We start from the raw sequence: 21423 nt of genomic DNA, 5'->3' as shown, positions 1-21423 counted from the left end.
CTGCCTGTCAAAATTTCCCTCTCCGCCTCACCACCCTGCTAAACGCTCGCCGCCAATCAATTTTTAATAATGCCAATCGCCACGCTGCCAGGAGGAATAGAAGGAAAGGAGGAGAGGCGAGGAATAGGATGGAGAAAGTGAAGGATGAGAGGGAGAGGGGAAAAGGTCAAGGTTTCTGTGTGATGCAGAATCAGTGTTTTGCAAAATGTCATTAAATCTTTCCTTTTGAGTTTGCTGATACAGTCATCTTTATGAATCTGCAAGCTTTCAGATGTTTCACCAAAGGCAAGAAGAAAAAAAAAACCCCTGAGCGTGAGGACACAAGGACGCGACGCAAACACAATTAAAGCTCGGACCTTCACCCTTCTTCTGGCACATTTCCGCTGCTAATATTAAATCACATCATTCTCCACAACACTTATTTAAAATGGAGTTACCCATTCCTTCCTCTCCCTCGTCTCCTCCCTCTCTTTGACAGCCAAGAGAACTCTACTAATGTTTTTAATGTGCTGTGATGCATTATTTATCAGACTGGCTGTTGATATGGAAAAAGGACGAGAGGGGATAAAGAAAATGGGGAATGGAATAAGAGCGGGAGTTAAAAATGAGTAAAAAGTGAGAGTGTGTGAATTTAAAAAAAGAGTGTTAGATAGGAAACCAAGTGATCACAGGAAACTAAACATGGTGAGAGAAAAGTGAAAGTAACAGAAAATGATTTAAAAAAAAAAAGGAGGGGAGGTGTTTAAGCAGAGAGAAATGTGGTGATAAAAAAGGAAGTGGGGGAGGAAAGACGGGAGGAGGAATGAGGAAAAGAGGACATAGGGGGAGATGAGGACATAGATCAGAGTATGGGACAAGGTCAGCCCACTGCTCCCAGGGGGGCTATAAGCCTGCATACATATGAGCACTTTTACTGTGACCCATACAAATGGTCTGGCCTCAATCTGACCTAATTGTGTTCCACCTCCACTGGTTTTCTATGCAAGAACTGGTCTTAACCTGCATGTGATCCACTGAGGTTGTATTTAATTTTCTTGGTTTTAGTTTCACTCATCATTTTAGGGACTGTACAAAAATGACTGGAGGTGAAGAGGCACAAAAGTCAAAATAACAATATCTTCCTCTATTTCTGCTCTCTTCCTCCTGATAGTTTTCGTATCCTCTCTATATATCAAATATAATATGCACGAATGCCATTTTCACTTTTTATTGAAACTGTAAATCTTCATTCTTAACATGCAGATTCATAATCAGTGAACCTCCTAATTCGTCATTGCTAGCTGAGCACCCGCACGCAAAACGTCCGCTCATAAATTTTTAGATACCGTTCAAAATAATGTTAAGTGGTTAAAACATTATTTTCTTTTGTCACTGAAAGCTGAGTGCAGTTTCATGGGCTCTCTATCAGTGGTTTCCATTATCCCAGCCCCATAAACTGCTTCAAGGTCAGTTTTATCATCCTGCTCATAATAGGGTGAGTTAGCACCAGCCCACTGGACAACTGATCCCAAAACAGTTGTTAAAACCAGACGCTGACTCGCACCGATAGCTCCCCTAGGATGTCTGTGGTGGGGCTAGTCGAAGCCAGATGGCAGCATTGAGCAGGAGAAGCTCTCCTTAGCCTATTGCTGGTATGGATGGAAAAAAAAACCAAAGCATTTACACAAAAGCCACTGTGATACATACATATCTAAACTCTAAACATATGCACACACAAACATGCCTAAGTAGGTAAGCTTACATGACTAGACATGCATACTTATGCACACAGGCTTGGCTCATACACATCACAAATAGGTCTACGCATCCAAGCATGCATAGAGAGATACTACAGGATACAAATAAGCACACACACACACACACACTAGATATGGAAATGTGGCCTTGTGAGTTAACATGTGGAGGACCTAAATTGGCGCATCTCGCAGCATGCACACCTACTTTGCTTGTAGCTAACTTTTTCCCCTCAGCCTTGTAAACGCGGCCGCCTATTCATCCACGCATATGCCTTTAAAAAATACTAGCAAAGTCCACACATGGACACACACACACGCTAAGCTCCATTGTTGCTGAAAGTCCACCTCAGCAGCCTTGTGTTAGAGTGGCCTTGGTGTACCACATGATCGACAGCTCAAGAAGAATTGCAGCTACACAAATGCACGAGGGCGCACACACACACTCGCACACACACTCTTGCCACACTCCTCTGTTGATTATGTAACTCAATGACAGCGCTCTGCCTCAGTGCTGCCATAGATTCCCTGTTAACTAGAAGCTGAGGGAATACATGGTCTGCATGCAGTCTGTGCTGTACCAAACTGGTGAGTCATTCTTCTGAATCAGTCTGGTACGGCCTGAATGTCTAGCAAGGCCCACAAGATTAGCTCCAAACAGTGTGGGACTGTAGTTTGCCTTATTGGATTCTACCTTGAAATGGGACAAAAGTGAAGTCCTTGATCTGAGTTTTGCTGCTTACTGTATTGATTTCACTGCGTGCCAGCCGCAAAAATGAAGTTACAGAAACCATGTTACGATGACAACTCTATGGGACTTCTATCCGCTGAATTTCTGTATAGTACCTTGTTATGTCAAATGTGCTTCAAATACAGTTTATTACAAGTTGCTCAAGGCAGTGAGAGCATCCACAGACACACACGGACACAAAGTGATGCATATGCGCACGGCTACGGGAACACACAACACTCACAAGGACACAAAAGTCCACAGTCACTCACATTCCCATCATTCTCTGTGAAAAAGAATATTGAAAGTATGCTTTACGAAACTCGGGAGAGGAGGTAGGATTTTCTCATTTTCACCCTCGTCTAGCAGATGTGTTTTTGAGAGAGAGTAGAGCAGTGCAGGCCAGGTCATTTCATTATCACAGTGAGAAAGCACTCCATGAAACTCTCCCAGGGAAGCAAGGAAGGCTGCTCATAATATTCCTCCACTACTATTGTCAAAACTTGCTCTATTTTACATTCTGGAACTGAAAGCCTTTTTCTTTTTGCATTGCAATTGCTTTAATTCTCACTCCGACCCATTTGAAGGTTGAGATTTTTGGCTTTTTTTTGTGCGCCCTGTTCATACATATATTTTCTGCTCCTTAGGTGTACTGTATGTGAAAGCGAGTATCTGAAAAGAGGAGCTGTGCCAAATGCGGAGATTCTCTGCAGGAGCAATACCAAAAGGCTGGTATTCATGTCAAATGAACCACTGGCACTCGAGCTGGACCTGCTGTCTAAAGTATCTCAGCATGCACAACACTCATCTTGGGATGGAAACACGCCAATGGAAACATTAGCTGAACAAATATGGTTATAACCCCGAGATGCTTTTGGGAAACTCGACTCTTGCATGTAGGGAGAAAAACATCCTCGGTGGCGAGATTAGCTGAAACACTAGAAACATTTAGCAGGCATGTAATAGATTTTACCACTGGTCACAAAGAGGACAACCTATTTTAAAAGCATTGATTTTACAATAATTCACAGTTGGAATTATTGTAAACCCACAAAAGACCCCCTAACATTCCCATTAGATCTCCAACAGTACATGTGAAGTTTTCATTGTATTGACTTTTGCAACCTCTTGAGCCACAGAAGTATTTTACAATGACTGAAGAAAAAAGGCAGCTCGCATCCTTCCACCACAATTAAATGCTGTGATGTGAATACTGCAGCTGGAATCAGTGTGTGCAAAGAGGAAAGTTATTCTTTTTGTCATGGCTCAGGATGTGTTTTTCAGGACCATGTTATGTTCCTCAGTGATTCTTTTTGCAAGTGTACAGGCCAGTCTGGGAACCGCATGTTTTCCGGCCAGCGTCGCTTAGAAACCCGAGCTTGAGGAACAGTTTTTTTTGCACATAACATTAAAGCTGCGACTACCAAATGTACCCAATTCCAACAACATGCTGGCTCATCTCCTATTCAGTGGTGCAGAATAGGACATGAGGCGCAGATAAAATCGTGTTCCTGTAGCCACAGTTCTTAATATGTGCATGATTAAAAGTATTTTTACCCCGCAAAATTGTACTGACAACTACATTAGGCTTGTGACGCAAGTTTTTTTTTGTTTATTAAGTTATCCAATGCTGTTGACATGCTGCATCTATGCAGTTATGAGTCATGAAAGCAAATAAAAGCCGATTAAGCTAGTGAATCTGCTTTCTTTGACCAATACTGGATTACCGTAACGTCAGTTAAGCTATCTTAATGCAGCCTATCAGGACTTTTTGTGTCTTTCACCATCCATACATTAGTGATACCTGCTTTATCCTCCAGAGGGTTGTGAGGGGCTGGAGTCTATTCCAGCTGATACTAGGTGAGAGGCGGTTGTCAGTCCATCACAGGGCAAAGAGACGAATAATCGAGCATGTTTAAACCCACAACCTTCCTGCTGAGAGGCAAAAGTGCTAACCACCGCACCAATAATGCTATAATCTTCAGCTCAAAAGGAAAAATTTGAATTTAAAGTAAAAAACACATAATTTAGGTTTCAGTTGTAAATACAATCTTGTACGAAGGACGACAGGCAGGTTTTACAACCCCAACAGTCATTTCTATATTTTTTGTCATCATGGTAGAAGGTAACAGAACTCACTTAAGGAATCTAGCAAAAAATAATTCTGCTCTGCTAAAGGTGAGCACTCATTTTTTAATTCTTAATGTCTTCTTATTTTACATGAAGGTACATATCAAGTTTCAGTGATGCTGTAAATGTTGCCTTTCTATCAGTAACCCTCTGAAACCCCAAACCCACTGATGGGTTCAAAACGCATGTTATCTTTAAAAAATCACCAACATCGGACTTTCAACTTTTTGTTGATTCTTAAACTACTCATCTGTGATTTGTGGTTCTGTCAGGAAATTTAACCAAATCTGGGCTTCAAATCTTGATTTTTCATCAAAATTACATTATTCCGTGTGACTTTTATTTTTTGTAGAAATGCAAAATTAGAACTTTTGCACCACCTCCTGAAAAAAACAAATAAAAAAATCTACTTCTTGTGCAACCAACAATCAAAGACCAGCAATCACATGACAGAAATTCAAAGACTTTTTGGCTGAACTGGATTGACCTGCAGGATGTGCAAATAGGTGACAAGTATGGAAGCACATTAAAAACGTAAACAGCACGATATCTGTAGTATGTAGCCATCATTTTCCCCCTAGCATTGGTTTGCCTCCAATTTGGTGTGTTTACACACTGAAGAAATTTTATTTACTTCTTTTGGATGATTTTTGTCATTATAAATGTGTCATTTTTGAGTTCTGTCTACTTCTAGCCATGGTGGTATTGATGGGGGTGCATATTGCAATGAGAAAAAAATGTGACGGGAACAAAGCAAACCCCATGAACTGTTTGGGTTCAGACAGTTAAATGGATGTTTTATAGTGTAGTTCCTGCCTCTCTAACAGTGGCCTCTCCATGTTGCTGACTGCTTTTTTGACGATTCCCTGACATTTGTCAGATACAGTTTTGTCAGATACAACAGTATACTACAAATAGCCACAAAGCACTGTGATTTGATGTCATCTCAAGCCTTGTCTGACAACAACTTTCAGGTTAGTTTACAGCCGTGTTGATAAGGGTTTATCAATTGATGAATGGTTAAACTCCACTTGGATTCCCCTCAGGTTTAATCTCCACTAATGTCTGCACATTTCAGTGAGTATTTTTTCCTCTTTTCTTCCCCCAGTAGTTCCTCATCCTGACATATGGCCAAACATTAAACCTCTCTTTTGAAGTGAAACATATTGCACAGAGATCAGTGTCGGTGTGTGAGGGTAAAGAGGGCTATAAAGCAAAACGTCCCCATCTCTTTCCTTTTGTTCCATTCTCTCCTTCTTTATCCCTTCTCATCTTTACAGAGAAACAGAAATGGGCAATCTGTTTCACATCAGATCAAGGATGAGAAGAGTATTTTCTGACAATGGGACGGCCTGGCCCAGTTGTTTGGGTTGGGATTGAATGGCACGCTGCAGTCAGCTTGAGTGGACAGGAGCAAAATAAATAGTGAAGAAAAAAACATCCAGATGAATTATGAATTGGCACAGGCTGTGCTTTCTTTGGCTGTTACACCGCAGCACTGAGGTGGCTCGTAGAACAACAACGTGGCTGCAGTGTGCATTATGGCAAATGAGACACTCGCCCTCATTTATCAGTATTTCCTTATGATCAGATTCTTGCAAGACGGTGAAGCACTGCGCCAAAACTTCCTCTGAAGAACAACATACATGCCACATGTATTTAAAGACATTTGATTTGCTGCTGAAATGAATTTAATTTCAGTGATAGTGACTGATCTATTTGAATGGCACAAGTAACACGTTAAATTCCCTCACAACCCACAACAAATATCATCCTAAACCAATACAGATTAAATATGAAGCGCTTCCTCCATCCTAACTCTGAAATCCCTCCCAAAGCCACCATGTGAATGAAAAATGCAGTCACCATCTTTCTCTGCCTGCTTCTATATGCTGCTGCTCGCTCTGTGGTGCTGCTGTCCCAGTAGCGTCTACCGAGATCACTACATCTCCACAAAGGCAGATGAAAGGGAAACACACAGAGATCACAAAAGGAGGCAAGCCTCTCTGTCCAACCCTCTGATCATCCCCGATTCCTTCATCAACATGGCTTTTACACGCCGTTCAAGCATACGCAGAACATGAACACGGTGAACTGATTGACAGGCACACACACACAAGACACAGAAAATCAGATGCATCCTTGAGCTTGGAGAATCATTCCTGACCTTGGGGATAATATGTGTGTTAAAATGATCTCATTTCAATGCTCCACTCACTGTTTTTCTGTCTGAACGTTCATCCGCAGATTCATCCTAATTAAAACGCAATTTCTCTACCACAGTAGCTGCCTTTGAAAATACTTTTTCTAACTTTCTGAAGACCTGTTGTCAAGAAACTAGTTACAAAACACAGACATTTTAAAAGCCGCAAGTTATCACACACCCCCACTCCTCCTCCACTTCTTTTTCTTATTTGCCTGCAGTTGGTTGAGAACAGCAATGCTTTTCTCACATCCATTGTTTGATCCATTTCACACCAGCCCACCTCTTCTTTATCTCCTCCTGTTTTCTCCTTCTTTCACTGGCAAGCAGCCTGAACGCTGGCAGTAGTGGGACGGCTTTGGAGCGCTTTTGAATGAGAGGTTAAAATGAAAATGTAGTGCTCTTTCTGTTTTCCTTTCTATTATTATTCCACATCTTATTATTTTCCCTCGTTCTTCTCCCTCCTCTCCTCCTGTACGAATTTGTTGTCGACTAGAGTAAATGAGTGTGAAAACTATTTTTTTCCACAGTGAGTTAATGCATAAAACAGTGTTTTCCCCTCATTTCCTCCGTCTTTTTCTAGCGCTCTACCTGGATAAGAATCAATGTGGAATGAGAGCAGACAGGGTTTACGCTTCCTGTGAACACTTTAATAGGAATCGACAGTTGAGGATTCTGTTGTCACAGCGTAACTGGATAGAAAAAGCACATCATCTGCACCCCCAAATGATTTTGCCTTGTCAAAACCTGTTATAGCTTCACACTTGCCTGTGACACGCACTCGTACATACACTACACTCTGACACACTAAAGATTTGCACAAATGAGATGCACACACGAATGCATAGAAAATCCCAAATGAGACATTAATACATGTCAAATATTCCATTTTAAGTTTGTATAAATGTTTAATGTGTTGTTTGTGACACAAAACATCACAACTGACTCTGAAATTCTTTTGGAAGCCCTGAACGGCGTTTGATTATCACACCCGATACATCGAATAAAGAATAAAGAGGCTTTACTACTAGAGGACAGAGGCAGGGTGAGAAACAAATAGGCTACAGGGTGCGCGCGCACACACACACACACACACACACACACACACACACACACACACACACACACACACACACACACACACACACACACACACTCCTCTTGCATAGTTACATCATTAGATGTACAGCACCTTGGCAATCAACAACTCTGATGTTGCCATAGGGACGATAGCTTTGACTATAAAAAGAAAAGATCTATATGTGGAGGCGGTTGAGGGCGGAGGTGCAGAGTGAGGCAGTGAGAGAAAGAAAGGAGAAGACACGGAGAATGAAAAAGTGTGAGAAAATTGGTGCGAGAGAAGTGAAGGTGTCGCTGAGGGGCTGAGCGGCTCTCAGTTTATGTGTGAGCGCGTGTTTGTGTGCATAGTGCGCCTGCTTGTGTGTGATTAGAAGTGTTCAAACCTGCACCGAAGCATGTGTGTGTTTGTACGGGTTGCTCCTGTGTATGTAAGCGTGCGAGAGGAGGAAAAAAAAATGTAAAAAAAAAAAAAAAAACCCGACAAGGACAAAATGTGATAGAGTTGGTTAGTAAGTGAGAGAAAGAGAAAGAAAAAAGGAAAAAAAGCTAACTAGAGAAAGTGTAGAGGACAATTTTCAGCCGCTCTCTCCCTCTCCCTTTAAGCTTACTGCATTGCTCGGGCTTTGCAGCATATAGTGAAGATTAGGCCAGATGAGAAAGCCATAAATTCTACTTTTCTCTTTCCAGAGGTGAACATAAATCATGGCTGGTACCGGCGTGCCATCACTGGGTTTTTGCTTTTCACTTATCTAATGAATGAAAAAAAGAAAATAGAAAAACAAGCATATAAGCTGTCATATTCTGGGCTAGGCAGACTGCTTTTACTTGCATCCCTGCACAACTTTTGTCCTCTTCTCCAGCCATCACCGAGGCACATAGACGACAAGTAGGTTTCCCATAATTGCGATATTCATGAGCTGCATATCGCTGGACTGTGTGTGTGAGTGAGAAGAAGGAAAAGAGAGGGAGAGCGGACTTGAAAGGCCTGTGCATATGAAAGATACCTTACAGCATATGCAAATGTAAATATAGACACAAATAGCAGCATGGGAAAACACACCATGAATGCACTCGGCGAAGGAAATGCAACCACTCTCATGCTCATACACTGAAAAATCTGCACACATAAACACACAGTTGTCTCTATCTCATGAGGTTAGGGGTTAGGAGATGACTTTGTAATGAGCTGTCACTCACAGTATCCTGCTCTTTGCTACTGGAAAAAGCCAGAGGGGAGACAGACAAAAAGTTAGATAAAAGCAGGAGGAAAAAAAATTGCTTAATTGAAAAGCTACACAGTAGAAACTATGAGATGTCCACATACTTTGTTTTTTGGGTTTTTTTTTACACCCAAAGAAAACATCATTCAGTAATGAAAGGAGAAAAGTTGCATCTTAACATCTCTGCATCTTTCTCAAACGTCATTTTTGTTTCCTATAACTATTTTGTCACTCATAAAATTATGATTTTGTTGTAATGTTACTCTGGTGACATAGGAAATACTGTTTGCCTGGTTAATGGGTGGTATTTGTTAGCTGCGATCAAATTCCAGTTTTGTTCTCACTGACAACAGACAGAGTAAAATTCTAATCAAAAACTTTGCAAAAATGGTAGGTTGTCAGGGGTTAAAAAGTAATCACTGCACAGTTGCCTGGTCATTGGAGGATGCTTTATAAAGTCCTTGTAGCCAAGGCAAAGCCAACAAACAACATGGAAATTAGAATCACTGACAGGCTGATTTCTAACTAACAGGCTAGTTTTGTCCAGTATCTCTGTGTTAAGCTAAGCTAACCGACCATCTGCAGTTGCAGAATAGTTACTAGACAGATATGAGAGTGGTGTTAGTCTTCTTATCTGACGTCAGTAAGAGCAAATGGACATATTTCCAAGAACATTGCACTATTACTTTAACCAGCTGGGATTCTCTCTGTCACACCAAAAGGACAAAAACAATCGAACTCCAGAGAAAATATTTTGATCACACAGACAATTATTGATCTTATGTCCTGATAGTCACAACAGACTGAGCACTAAAAGCAGTTAAATTCAAGTTCTGTTGATGTGAAATGTGTGTTACAAAGTGCACGCTTTTATGTATTAAATAAAGGCAAATTAAGAGAGTGTGTTTTCAATTCACACTATGTATGCAGTGGCAAATCTGAACCAAGATGAACTTTTTTTGCTGAATAGCTCTGCGTTTATCAGTGAAGCTGTCTGCACCAGATGCCTCTGCAGGTACTTCAGTGTAGTGCTCTTATTGAAATGAGTGAAGGAACGTCTGCTTTTCATACAGGTCTAATGTCTGTCTTAGCATGGCTGCCATGAGGATACTGTCTGAATGAAGAGAAAAAAAATAAGTAATGTTTGCAGCACTCTCGCTGTGCTGCAAACATAAAGAAGCAGAGATAGGGAGGCATCATGCATGTCTGTGCTGTTCACTGAAAACAAGATGGAAAAAAAAAATCAAGGCCTATTATGCAATGCATAACCTCCATACTCATCGGCTCCCTCCAAACTCTGCTGTGCACTGCAATGACAGGAGGGTATGAAAAGATTCAGACAAATAAATGACAGCTCCTCTCTCATGCATGCACGCTCCTTCTCTTGCCTGCATATTTCCATCAAATAATCGCTAATTCCACACTCCCTGGCTGATTAAATATAGAATAGGCAGGAAGAGAGAGAAGAGAGAAAGCGATGAGTGTTGGGAACAGAGGAACAGAGCAGAGTGAGGGAGAGGAGAGGAGTTAAGAGTGGAGGAGGAGGAAAAAGAAGGAAGTGTTACAGTCAAAGCTGCCTGTTAGGCTCCGCCAAAGAAACAACAGGGAGTTTTTCAGTAAGACAGCTCTGTTGGCTTCGAGCTAAGCCCAGGTGGGCGATGTGAATGTTCTCTCACTCCCACACACTTAAGAGTCAAAAATATGCACACGCACGTGATTGAATGCAGTTTACAGTACACATATGCACATGCGAACACTCATGAAGAAGGTATAGTACATGTAAACATCAGTGTTTGCATGTATCAGCCTACACTGAAGGAATCCACACACAGGAGGAGTACTTTGTCTTTGTCAAGCGTCAAGGATGCAGCGGCCAAAATGTCAATCTGTCTGTAATCTTTGTTTTTTTTATACTCTTATTCATTCCTATTTTCATACTGATGGTTTCCGCTATTCAGTGGCCTGTAATAATGTCAGGCTCGACCTCTCTGTCGAGCCGCATAAAAGAAGAGGAGACTGAAAAGGAAGAAAGATTGAATGGTGACCATGAGAGTGCATGTAGCACTGAAAAAGAAATTGAACTTTGGTTACAGCACGAAGCACAGTTTCTCCACATTTTCCTCTTTATTTCTATTTTAGAATGTAGATAGACCACTTCTCTCTCTGTCTCTCTCTCTCTTTCTGTTTCTCTTTGTGTGTGTTTGTCTTTCTTCATTTATACCAGTTTCATCTACTGTCCCCTCCTTCAAAACTGAAGGTTTAGCTGAGGATAAGAAGAGTTGAGAAACTAAGTTTGAGAGAGTTTTAAGTTGCATCAAAAGACCAACACCAGTTTCATTCCAAAGGGGAGGGAAGTGGAGGGAAAGAGCGGGGCATACGATTTCATTATTAATGGAGGAAAAATTCCTTCAAATTGAACCTGTAAAGTATCTCCAGCTGCCTTTGCTTTCCAACACAGAGAGCAAATGTGAGGAAAAGGAGGAGGAAGATCTGAATGACACAGTGGAGGGGAGTGGTGAGGAAATAACAGAATGTATTTCCTATTTTTTGCTGTAGCTTGGCTTGTTAATTTTGAGTATTTGTCTTACTTTTAATATGAGTGAGTTGGTTTGTCTCTATATGTAGCCCTGCGATAGACTGGCGACCTGTCCAGGGTGTCCCCTGTCTTCACTCCAAGTCAGCTGGGATAGATTCCAGCCCCCTGTGACCCGAATGAGGTTTAAGCGGTGTATAAATAATGGATGGATGTCTTACTTTTACTTATTATGCAGTCAAACCAATGGTCAAAGTAGTCTTGGCTATTCAGGGCTTCATAAGTAGACAGGCAACATGGATTGGCATCAGAAAGTAGGCTAGGAAGTTACTGTCAGGCCTCTTAATTTGATTTTCGAACTGACACAGTATGTTTGTTGATCAGTACACCATTAGTGCAGACCAAAAAAATAAAGAAGCTCACTATGTAAATTTGAACTGTTTCTAAAATGTAAAAAGATGAAGCGATAAAATTATGTAGGCTATAATATAGGCTGTAATGCAAAAAGATCTGCTGAGTAGTCAAGAGTAAAATATTATGTATTTTATCCATTTATAATTAAAGTTGATGAAAGTTAGGCAATTTAGTGTAAACTTCTCTAAACGTCTGTGCACTGAGACTTACAGTAAAACCTTGGAAATGGTTCAGCAGGACTCTGGCATTGAAAACCCCACAGTTAACAAAGATGTTTTATTTTTCTGCTAGTTTATTTGCATGTAAGCATGACAAAACTGCTGCTCCCTGCTATCTCTTCTTTGATGTTTCTGCCTCTTTGTCACTGTCCTCATCCTCACCTGCAGACTTCTTAAATACATTTGTTATATCTTAACACTCTTTGCTACATCAAAAAGCAAAGTCTTTTTTTTGTTTGGTGCCTTCTCTGCACTTCTGACTGTGGGTAGTCTGTGTTGATAGATATATTTAATGAGTGCTGTATACTTTCATTTCTGTTGGCATCTGATGTCTGCTATTACGGATTTCACCAGACCTGTCGCAAGACTGGCCTATAGGTAAAACTGACAAACCTCCTGGAGGCCCATCCTTGTCTGCAACAATCTCCCAAAAAATTACTTTCTTTAAAGTGCCGAAACCTGCAAAGTTGAGTCAGTCCTCATAGACCCCATGCTAAAATGCCCAACTTTGTAGAAGAAATAAACATGTTTACATCCTGGTACGAAATACAATTTTGGTCTCTGTAACAAATCTTCCCATTCATAAATAATGTGCATTGGATGAAATATACAATGATCATTTAAATTATATTAAAGTTTAAAAATATGTGTAACTAAGTATGTGGCTGCATCTCCAGCAAGCAAAAAACATTGCGTGCAAATCCCCACAGAGGGTTCATCCATCTTTATGTACAGACATTTTGTTTCCTAGTAAGGCAACAGTGAGTTTGGAAATGTTTTTTTAATGAGCGTGAACGTCTGCATTAGGAGGTTGGAGGGATGGTCCTACCGAGAAATTTCATCCAGGAATCTGGGGTTCATGCACAGACTGTATATAAAGATGGACGTAGCATCTGGCTCCAAAATTGAAGCCCACCTGGAAGTGTCAAAAACTTGCAATATCCAGGGATGTGATTTTTCCGCGAATTCGCGGAATTCCGCTTTTTTTCTGGGATGGGAATTTACCACGGATCTGCGGATTTCCGCCGATTTCATTTCAAGTTTGAAGACTTTATTGTCGCTGATACTCCCGCGAGATGGTAACGACGTTAACGATAGCTTGTTAACGACGATTGTAAACGGCCCAGCGATTGGAAGTCGCCCCCCCCCGTCAACAACTTTCTGCTAGAATCAGAACTTGCTGATCCCATCCCTGAATATCACGCCATCCGCTAGGGTTGGCTCCAAAAAGCTTTTGCTCCATAGACCCCAATTCATTTTTGGAAAAAAATCAAATCTGATAGACTGATTTTCTACAGCTCAGGATTTTTTTCCCGTTAGTTTCATGGTCAAAATGAGAGATCAGGTGGCCGATCTTAAAATGAATCAATACTGAATTTTAAATAAATCATTAAAGTTGGCGGAGCCAGGGGGTGTGGCTACACTTGATTGACAGTCCCATTGACTGGTCCTGCCCCAAGTTGCTCTCTGGTCCAGCCTGTTTGATGACGCTTTTTACGTCACTGGCTCCAAAAAATCCAAAATGGCGACCAGGAAGTAGCAAAATCCGGGCTTCATTTTCTCGGCGTTGAAACCAACGGGTGACGTCACGGTTAGTTCACGCCTGGGTTCATGTCCTGTGTGTGAATTTAATGAATTTCAGACTTAGGTTTAGTTTTCAATCACTGTTTGGTTTGGCTTAGGCATCATAACTACTTGTTTAGGTTTCTGAAAATATGCTTTTGGTAAATCTGGCTCCTTTACTTTAAAGCACCTGAATGTCTTGGTTGGGTTAAAGAAAAAATTACGGTCCTTTCACAGCATGTTTTAGACTCCATTTTCTTGGTTACCAGGGTGAGTAGACCCCATCTACTATATAATGGGATGGCTGAAAATGAGTGACAGTTGGAAAGCAATATAGTAAAGGACAGTTATATGTGAATATTGGGAATGTTCACAAACAAGATGATTAAAAAATCAGAATGCAATTAATAATGCAGTTAGTTGCGTAGGAATGTAATTTTTTTGGAGACAGGCGTGACATGGCAGCTTTATTGCAAAATGTTTCTTTAGAAATAAAAATAACACATTGTTATATGTACAAATGGAAAAATAAGGTATTCCTTGATTTTCTTTTTTGATAAAACACCACAATGTTCATCTTTGACATGCTCAGACAGTGGCACATGTACCAAAACTCTAATGCATGTGAAGTTAGCCAGTATTAGCTGCCATACACCACCATAACCACTGTAATACCAGACTAACCGAAGATCTAGCAAAATAAGGAAAATACTTAGTTTTTAACTTTTTAACTGATTAAGAATTTAACTTTAAGAATTTCAGTGTTTTCTAAAAGTCAAACTGAGTCAATCTAACCATTCCTGATTGCACAACATCAGGGTTTTGTGTTTTTGAGCAGAGAAGCTTCTGTTCACATGCCATTTTCCCTTGGCGTTAATTTCAGCACTGTTCTTTGATGTTTTTTTTTTTTTTTGCAGGAATGGTGCCAAAAAACAGCAGTTTTTCATATTATCTCATCTTGTGAGACAGACCCTTCTTACATCTGGCACCACACTTAAATGAACTTGGTGTGTGGATCAGACTGAGCTTAAGCACATAAATGTTCATGTCTTACTGCATCAGAAATGCACTGAATAGGTGATTCAACCACCTCAGGGACACCTTCGCCCATAATGATGCAACATTCTACACCCAGAGTGGTTTTAAATGCCAAAACAAAAAGTAAATAATTTTTTTTTTAATTTTCTGAGAAAGAAAGTTGTCAGGCACGATATGTATGCCTGCATTTTCTGAAGGAGAGAGCAGATCGATGCAGTGCGGATCATTGAGATGCATTCTAATGAAATGCAGAATAATATCTCTATATCAAGGATCCACGCAGGAGAGCTCTTTGCATGCTGTGGTTGTGAGTGCTAAAACCAAGAGTTACAGTCATCTACAGCACGTTTGGGGACTGCTTCTGATTGTATGGACTCCACCTTCCAACCGCTCTCAAAACTTCCCTCGGGATATCCCATATGTCAGGTGTAATGTTTTACGTTGTATGAGCTAAAGTTAAAGCGCTTATGCAACTCTGCGGTGGAGCGGCCTTTATTTTCATTACCTGTCAGGATAGGTATTATGTCATTCTTATGACAGCGCTGGCCAATATGTCAGCCTCTTTAGGCTGAGTGCATCCATCTGTGTTACTATATATCTGACTGTAATATCTCCCTGGCTGTTGGCCAACTGAATCTTGGTCTGCCAGAGTTGCTACTGTATCTCACAGTATCTCTCCTGCTCTCTTCTCTACCCTCACCGCCCCCATGGACCTAAAAATATTGGACATAGTGATAGGAAAGCAGATACTCCAGCCAACTTTTTACATCCTTAGAATACATGAAGAGAACTGACCATTTGTACACTTCCAAGAATTACTGCAAGGATCTGAATCCAAATCTATAACTAAATGCACAAGTTTGTACTTCCAGTGGTTGCAAAGACATTTAGCTAGAAGAAATCTATAGATATTCAAGTGAATACTCCTTTGGAGCAGTGCCTGGGAATGCTGAGGCAGAATGACTGATTTCAGGCAATAGTTTCTCCCCTGCAGAGTTAAGAGGGCCCACCAGCCCTTGGGAGCAGCCTGTCACAACTAGAGAAACTCCTGCTGGGGCCACTCTGTTGAGGTTTTCAGCCAGTTCCCAGGGGGTCCCCACCACCACTTACCCGCTGAAATAAAAATCAATGGCTTAATGATCCAAAACAGGAAATAGAATGAGAAAAAAAAGAGAGTCCCTAAAACAACAAAATGTCTTTTGGCAAGGGACATTCTGTCCTGGGCCTTCATTTGTTTGTTTGTGTTGAAAGAAATTTGCTGGGATGGTAAGTGAGTGTATATGTGTGTGTGCGTACACGCACGAGCAGCTTTGAGAGAGTGAGCTTACCCTGGCTTAGTGGCGCAAAACATATTGATTTATTGATTGCCTGTTTCACCCTCTTGCCATCTCTCTCTCTCTCTGCCTGTTATAAAGGCTCCGGGGACTTGAGACTGCAGCGGGGACTGAAAAAGGGACGTGAGCTTGGGAAAGATGGAAGAGGAGAGGGAGTCAGAGAAGGAGAAAGACACTGAAAGCGAGGGAGGGGTATCCCATCTGAGAGTTGATCCAGCAGCCTTTTAACCAAGGCCCCTACATCATTCAGATTTATGAACTAAGGTCATGACCAAATCAAAACCTTGACCTATCTGTGAGGATGCCGATTTATAAGCACCTTGTAGTGGGGAGAGGTGGGGATTTGGCAGGAGCTAGTGTTCTCCTTGGCCCTGGCTTCCCTATGGAGGGAGCTGGATCAGGGCTGGAGCATAGGCTGGCTGGCTGTAATTTGTGATTAGCAGACAGGTTGTGCTTTATCATATACCCATGGCTTGGACAACTCCCAGGTCAAAAGAATGTCACTGTCAAATGCTATATACAGTAAAGCTTGCTGTCTCCCTAAAGCAGAGCAGGCTGGAGGAAGTCTAACTCTGCACGGTGAGGCTGCTTCTGTGGAGATCTGCTAGCTGTAGCTGTTAGCTTAGTAGCCTCAAACGGGCTCTAACAAACTGCTAAACATCGCCACAAAGTATCGCTGACACATAATGACACTTAGTGAGAGCCTTTCTGGAAATGTTTAAGATGGTAACATGGCATCAAGTGCTCTGTGTAGCAAACAGAAACGTGTCACCATTGATCTGTACTGAACCCCCTCAGTTGCTTATGACTCATGGGAGATGCTTATGACAAGTATCCCCGCATGTTAGTGCAATGTCCCTTCCTAAACCTTGTCTCTCCATAAATTATGGACAGGATGAAATATGAGTCCCCATTCAGCAGCCCTTCATTTCCCCCTCCCAGGGAGACCCAGCTCAAAGCAACATTTGTTGCTATTTTTTTGTCCCTTGCAGAACAGAAAATAAAAGAAATGATGGGAACATGATGCGAAGAAATGAATTAGAGTGAATTGCCAAACACACATAAGGAAAAAGCCGGTGGGGACAAAACCCCACCAGAAACCAAAGTGCAAAGTCACAGGCAGAGACGGGGAGACGACAGTAGGTCTTTCCATTTTCCCTTCACCAGTTGCCTCCTGGTTGTCATGACGACGTCTTATCCCAGGGCTGGTGCTGGTCTGCTCCCCCTGGAGGAAGCTGGGAAATCAGGTAGGGGAGGGCCACAGGGACCGAGACCGTTCTATTCTTAAATACACAGCATCAGGCAAATGCAATTACAAACCCGGGGAGGGCCAGAGTCTAATCTAATAAAGGTGGTCCATGTGGTGAAAGCCTGCCACTCGCCTGAGATCGCACGCCCAGGCGCACAGTGCCACGGGCCCCCTGTGGCACTGGCTGACACCCTGCTATGTGAAGTGCTGGAAGAGACTAAATGTATGACTGTTAGAGAGCGCACAGCACGAACAGTCGTTTTATCTTTAGTTCAAACCCACTGACTTGAACACTTCGTCAGTGATCTGTTGATTAACCGTGACTAAACTTTACAACACAGTCTACAAAGGCTAAATTTGTCACCCGAATGTAGCATTTTTGTAGAGGGGAATGTATTTTGTCACTTTTTGTGCCCACAGAGTCCTTTTGAATTTCAGACTATTGTATTTAAGAGACAAAAAAAACTGTTTTTAGGGAAACTTTCAGGTTCCACAGCACTGGAAATGCTGACTGTGTGAATGTCCGCTGTTGATGCTGTCATAGTGTTTCCTGCAGCATTGTGTTTGCCTGAGATGATGAGTTGAACAAAATCTGTCTACTCAGAGGGGTTAAAGAGTCCGATTGAGTCTTGGACGTCAGCTCGTCAACCCCGGCCAACTCACTCAGATTACAAATGAGAGGATCTAATGGTGTCGACTGCGGCCAAATTCCTCTAATTAAAATCACAATGGCTGAAAACACTGCAACACTGGCTTGTCTATGCTGAGGGACGCCCACTTTGCCCTTAATGAAGGAAACCTGGAGAGCAAGGTTAATAGCACAGGGCTTGGTGATACAAGTACTGGTGTAATTCTATTAACTATTGTATACTGTATAATACAGTTGTAGGAGAATGGTTCATACACATACACCTTATAATGCATAATGATTTCAAGCGCTAAGTGAGGAATCACACTTCTAAAACAATGTCATGAATAGTATTTATAGATCTGTTAACTTCATCCCATGTTCAATAAGAAAAAAAAATATGAATAAAATGCATGCTTGATTTGACATTTGTCTTTGAAATTGCATAAATTCTCTTAAGTACGTTGCAAATGAGTTATTTAGCTACAGTTCAGTATTCAAGAAATGAACAGCACAATACTGAAAATATAACTGATTTAACAGACATGAGAAGAACTATTTTTAGTACTCCAGTGGTTGTAGTAGTTGCTATACAACAGAATATGTTGTATCTGACTGAGTAATGTTTTATCACACATGACTGATTATAAAATCTTCCTAAATTAATGCAAATAACATTCCTGGAAAACATGAAACTCAACAAAGAGAAGACACTGATTAGTTTGAACTGCGGGAAAGTTCACAAGGGACTAGAAGAAAGAAAAAAAAAACACTCATGAACTCACTTCCTCCTTCCTCTCTCTCTCTCTCTTGCACATTAGTGAAGCATTTTTATCTAATTTGCCTATACAGGGTCTCAGCACTGATGCAAAACAATTATTTCTACTTGGTTTAGACAGCTAAAGTTTGACCGAGTCAACTTGCATTAGAAAAGTTAAATATCAGCCACAAATCACCATTCAGGATTGACTGATAAACAGATACACACAGGCTGAACTGCTCAGTTTTTTTAGACCTCATTTTAAATGTGGTCTGTGCCTGCAGACATGCACGTTATTTATCAAACAGGCTCACTGGTCTGGAAGAACAATTTGCTTGTCATCTGAAGCCCACCTTGCATGTAATCGGTAAATAGTACCTTTCTCCTTCATGCATATGCACTTAGAGCAGGATTGCAAAAATAATGAAAAAAGATACGATGAGTGTGGTTGACTATGTAGTCTGCTGGATTTGCTGCTGCTGATGCAATTTGTGCACCGCAGAAAGTTTTGTTTTTTCCGAGGTATTATTGCAAAAAATGTGTTCAATGCACGGTTACGTGTGGGTGGCCAAACTACTAGGATTCAACTCTGTCCTTAAAGGGGACTGCTGTCTGTAATTTGTCCGACATATTCCCCTGCAAAGCTACTGAATATTCACCCAGCAGGAGGGAACATGATCCCAGGAGCACGATCATCACACCTCTATGAATTGTGCACATACAGTAGTGCCCTGTCACCTCAAAGTCTGCACACGGCAAACCACAGAATATGTTGTAGCTCAGCTGTGTGGTTCAAAGATGCACGGGCCAGTCACTACTCGTATGTGGAATAATTGTATCCTAGATTCATTTAGTCGATTATTTTGTGGTGAATAGAATTTACAAGCATAATCTAAACTAAAACCAGAAGAATTTGAAAAAATGAGGGTTTGAGATAAGGCCACTATAATTCACACAAGTAACTAATAAAGAAAGACCCATCTCAGTCAATATGGTACCTTAATATTGCAAACTCCTATAAAGATAGTCATTTTATCAAATTTCCTGGGGCCTTAGGGTTCTGTGACAGTTGCCTGCTGAACCTGGTTAGTAATCCAGACATGATGACACAGAATGTGTCTCCCAGGTCCACTGCTGTTGCAGGATTCTTAGAGGGTCTGCAGTGCTCTGTGTCCTGGTCTGAATTTGAATTGTCTTGCAGATATCATTTGCTGTTATTGAGAAGGTAACTCTAGAACAACATGGAGTGGTGCAGTATTTCAGTAGATGAGCAGTGATATCCAATAGCAGTACATACAGTTCATACAATCATAGCAGGAGGTTTGGAGGTAACTAGTATCACAACTGTACTATTTTAATGGCATCAAGCAGGCTAAACTGTTGGTACTTGTCTGGCCACAATGTTTAGATATTTATTATGCATGTTATGTATGCTAAAAGGTGTTTTTTTGCCCTTAGTATTTTTTCATAGTTATAAATACCAGACAATGCATGCAATGTTCGTCGGGAGTCACATTTTAGTAACTGCTGGAACTGAAAGAAAAAATAATTTCCTTATATATGGTTAAGATTTCTTGGAAAGCAAACCTTTGTTCCTGAAACATTCCTTCACATCAAAGAGGTCAACTAAAGTGTAGCTTCTTGGAGGGATAAAATTGCTCGCAACTGGAGGAATAAAATGAACTCTGTTTTTGCCTCTGCGGAGGATTGAGAACTGACAGCAGCTGAATGTTATTTTACTTGCCATTATTATGAGACTTGTTTGAACCAGGGAATTTTAATAAAGACTATGAAAACTGCATAGGGTGGTGTGAAGGGAGAGAAAAGGAAACAGGAGGAAGGCACTCAGGGGAGAGAGCAAAAAGCAGAGAGGAAGGTGCACAGAGCTGAGGCTGACATGAGATGATACATGCATGGTAATAAATGAGAAATAAAGGGAGGAGAGGGAAGCAGAGAAGACAAGAGGAACAATGTTCTTTCCCCCACATAAAAGAGAGGTGCATTACAAGACTCTGCTGAGTTATGCTCAGCTTACTTTGAACACATTTTGACATATAATATTTAAAATTTGACATTCATTTTTCTGTCATCATCCCTCAATGACGAATGAAAATGAATCAAAGGAGCGTGTAAACACAAAAGACCTGATGGAGGGGAAATTTGAGATTTCCTGTCTGAAGATGTGTTCAAACAATACATCTGTAGCAGACAGTTTTCCAGCCCTTGCTAATTTTCCTAAACGTAAAGGGAAAAAAGTAATCCTGTAATCCAAGCCAATCTGCACACTGGAGGCCAAGCAGCCAAAGAGCTCCCAACATGTGGGCCAGATGAACCTGCTCTCTTGGATCCTTGCCTGGACAAATAGGAGAGCGAGCTTGTAAGGTCTGTGCATCAACACACCTGACACCAGCCAGGACTGCTCTGTAACACATGTAGGCTTTGGCAAGGCATGTGAAAATTTAGCATACTATGATATAGAAGTTTTTCTACTTTCCTGTACATCAGCATTTCTCAGTGTTCTGTTCTTCAGGTATACTCGGATTTAACAACTTGTATGTGTCTACGAGCTGCTCTGTGAGTATCTGAAAGA

General features: G+C 41.2%; 2 protein-coding genes across 8 annotated transcripts in view; one reads left to right on the top strand and one right to left on the bottom strand.

Moving 5' to 3' along the window:
* Positions 1-21423, top strand: part of kiaa1328 (KIAA1328 ortholog) — a 124630-nt gene that overhangs the window by 39852 nt on the left and 63355 nt on the right. The gene's annotated exons all lie outside the window — the stretch shown is intronic.
* Positions 1-21423, bottom strand: part of celf4 (CUGBP, Elav-like family member 4) — a 90374-nt gene that overhangs the window by 22726 nt on the left and 46225 nt on the right. The gene's annotated exons all lie outside the window — the stretch shown is intronic.

This window comes from Acanthochromis polyacanthus, chromosome 5, assembly GCF_021347895.1.
Source record: "Acanthochromis polyacanthus isolate Apoly-LR-REF ecotype Palm Island chromosome 5, KAUST_Apoly_ChrSc, whole genome shotgun sequence".
Classification (NCBI taxonomy): domain Eukaryota; kingdom Metazoa; phylum Chordata; class Actinopteri; family Pomacentridae; genus Acanthochromis; species Acanthochromis polyacanthus.
Note: the sequence above shows the minus strand (reverse complement) of the source record. Positions and strands in the feature narration are given on the sequence as shown.